Raw genomic sequence first — 3,380 nt, 5'->3', positions numbered from 1 at the left:
GTATGACTTTCATTAATGTGGTACTTAGCTTAATAGTTTTGAGAATTCTAACTCAGGTATTTGGAGTGTCTAAAGAAAAAAATATATAATGCTATCTTTTCTCAGGTTCACTGAATTCATTTCTTTTTTTAATTACAACAGATATTAATATTTCAAAATTCTTTACAAATTATAAGACAATGTAAGTCTGAAAATTTTCTCAGTGTACAATAAGGTGTGGAGAACAAATCAGTCTTAGATTCAGAGTCTGATTAGACCTAGTCTTGTCTTTCTTTTCTTTGATGAATTTACAGTCTATAAACACTTCTTTCTCAAGATTTCTTTGGCTATTTGGGGTCTTTTGTGGTTCTATACAAATTGTAAAATTATTTGTTCCAGTTTGGTGAAAAATAACAAAGGGATACATGAACCAATAAAAAAGCTCCCTCAGGCCAATGCTGAAACAGTCTGAGTAATTAAATTAGGTAGTACTAGATTATAACTCAAAATATAAAATAAGTCCTCACTTTGGCAGCACATATACTAAAATTGGAATGATACAGACAAGACTAGTACGGCCCCTGTACAAGGATGACACCAAAAATTGTGAAGCAGTCCATATTAAAAATATTTATGCACAAATATAGATAATATGTATACATAAATAAAAATATATGTATATACATACATATATATATATATATATATATATATATACACATAGATATGACTGAATTCATAGTCACATGAATGATTGAATGAATAAATAAATAATTTGGGAAGAATGGATAAATCTGTGAAAAATGCTGTTGGTATTTTGATAGAAATTGCATTAAATCTGTAGATTGCTTTGGGTAATATGGACATTTTTCTTGCTTTTTGAGGTACTCTTTTATTACTATGTACTTCCCTAAGACCACTTTTCCTGCATCCCAAAGATTTTGGACTGTGGTGTTTTCATTTTCATTTGGTTCACTGCATTTTTTATTTCCTCTTTCCTTCCTTGATTGACCCATTCATTGCTTGGTAGCATGTTATTTAACCTCCACGTATTTGTGTTCTTTCCAGATTTTTTCTTGTGGTTGATTTCTAGTTTCATAGTATTGTGGTCAGAAAAGATTCATGGTATGACTTCAACTTTTTGAATTTTTTGAGACTTGTTTTGTGGTGTAATTTGCAATCTGTTCAGGGGAATGTTCCATGTGCACTTGAAAAGAATGTGCATTCTGCTGTTTTAGGATGGAATGTTCTGAATATATCCATTAGATCCATCTGGTCTAATGTGTCATTCAAAGCCACTGTTTCCTTGTTGATTTTTTGTTTGGATGATCTATCCATTGATGTAAGTAGGATGTCAAAGTTTCCTACTATTACTGTATTGCTATGACTTACTTCCTTTATGTTTGTTGTTAGCTGCTTCATTTGGGTGATTGCATGTTGGGTGCATAAGTATTTCTAATTGTTATATCTTCTTTTTGGAGTTTTCCTTTTATTATATAGTGTCTGTCACCTCTTGTTACAGTCTTTGTTTTAAAGTCTATTTTGTCTAATATAAGTATTGCTACCCTGACTTTTTTTTACTTCTATTTGAATGATAAATGCCTTTCCATGATGTCATTTTCAATCTGCATGTGTCTTTAGGTCTTATAGACAGCATATAGATAGATCTTGCTTTTTTAAACAATCCTTCACCTTGTTTCTGTTTTAAGTTTTTATTTATTTGGTGGGTGGCGGGGAGAGAGAGAAGAGGAGGAGCAGAGAGTGAGAAGAGAGAGACTCCCAAGCAGACTCTGTGCTGTCAGTGTAGAGCCAGACACGGGGCTTAATCTCATGAACTGTGAGATAATGACCTGAGCTGAAACCAAGAGTCAGACACTTAAGCAACTAGGTCACCCAGAAACCCCTACCCTGTTTTTTTTTGATTGGAGCATTTAGTACACCTACATTCAAAGTAATTATTGAGAGGTATGCATTTATTGCCATTTTGTTACTTGTTTCATGGTTGGTTTTGTAGTTTTCCTCAGCTCCTTTCTTCTGTTACTCTCTTCTCTAATGACAAGTTGGCTTCTTTAGTTATATATTTGGATTCCTTTTCTTTATTTTTTGCATATCTATTAATGGTTTTTGATTTGTGGTTACCTTTAGGTTTATATGTAACATGTGCATAGCACAGTCTATATTAAGTTGATGCTCACTTAAGTTTGAATACATTCTTTATTCACCACCCCCCCCCATGTTTTAAGTATGTGATGTTACACTTTATTTTATTTTGTGAATCCCTTGACTGATTTTTATAAATGTAGTTAATTTTTTTGCTTTTGTTCTTCCTAATTTTCTTACTCCTAGTTATGGTCTTTCCTTTCCACTCAAAGAGTACCCTTTAACGTTTCCTGTAGGGCTGGTTAGGTGGTCATTAATTTATTTAACGTTTATTTGTCTGGAAAATTCTTTATTTCACATATTCTGAACTATAGCTTTGCTGTATAGAGTATTCTTGGCTGCAGAGGTTTTTTTTTTCTTTCAGCACTTTGCATACAGCATGTTACTCCCTTCCAGCCTGCAAAGTTTCTGCTGAAAAATAAGCTAATAGCCTTATAGGGTTTCCTTTAAATGTAACTGTTTTGTTTTCTCTTGCTGCTTTTAAAATTCTCTCTTTATCAGTACTTTTTCCACTTTAATTAGTATGTGTCTTGGTGCAGACTTCCTTGGGCTGATTTTGTTGGAGACTCTCTGTGCCTCCTGGGTCTAGATTTCTGTTTCCTTTCCCAGATTCAAGAGGTTTTCAGCTATTATATATTGAAACACATTTTCTGCCCCCTTTTTTTTCTCTTCTCCTTCTGGGATCCTTTATAATGCAAATGTTATTACCTTGATGGTGTCACTGAGTTCTCTTAGTCTATTTTCATATATATATATATATATATATATATATATATAAGGTATATATATAATGTATATTTATATAATGTATATTATATAATGTATATATATATAATGTATATTATATATAATGTATATTATATATATAATGTATATTATATATAATTTTTTCTCCTCCATCTCTCTTGTTCATATTTACTGCTTTCCAATACTCTGTCCTCTGGGTCATTGATCAGTTCTTATTACTCTAGTAGGCTATTTATTCCATCTAGTTTATTTATTTCTAATTTCAGTTATTGAGTTTTTCATCTCCGATTTGTTTTTTTACCATCTTTTCATTTTGTCTAACTCTGTCTGTCTGTTTCTGTGTGTTAGGTAAATCAGCCATGTCTTCTGCTCTTACAAGTAGTGGCCTTGTGAAGAAGAGGTCCTGGAGTGCCCTACAGTGCAAAGTTCCCTGTTCACCAGAACCTGGCTTCAGGAGAGTCTCCTGTGTGTGTTGCATGTGCTTTACTATGGCT

The 3,380-nt window shown here is 32.6% G+C and overlaps 1 non-coding gene across 1 annotated transcript; it reads left to right on the top strand.

Moving 5' to 3' along the window:
* The first annotated feature begins 498 nt into the window (after nt 1-498).
* On the top strand, nt 499-605 carry LOC122479219. Its single transcript, XR_006296285.1, has one exon. It is a non-coding gene; the product is annotated as a U6 spliceosomal RNA (small nuclear RNA).
* The last annotated feature ends 2,775 nt before the right edge of the window (nt 606-3,380 follow it).

The sequence above is a fragment of the Prionailurus bengalensis genome, chromosome B1, assembly GCF_016509475.1.
Source record: "Prionailurus bengalensis isolate Pbe53 chromosome B1, Fcat_Pben_1.1_paternal_pri, whole genome shotgun sequence".
NCBI lineage: Eukaryota > Metazoa > Chordata > Mammalia > Carnivora > Felidae > Prionailurus > Prionailurus bengalensis.
Note: the sequence above shows the minus strand (reverse complement) of the source record. Positions and strands in the feature narration are given on the sequence as shown.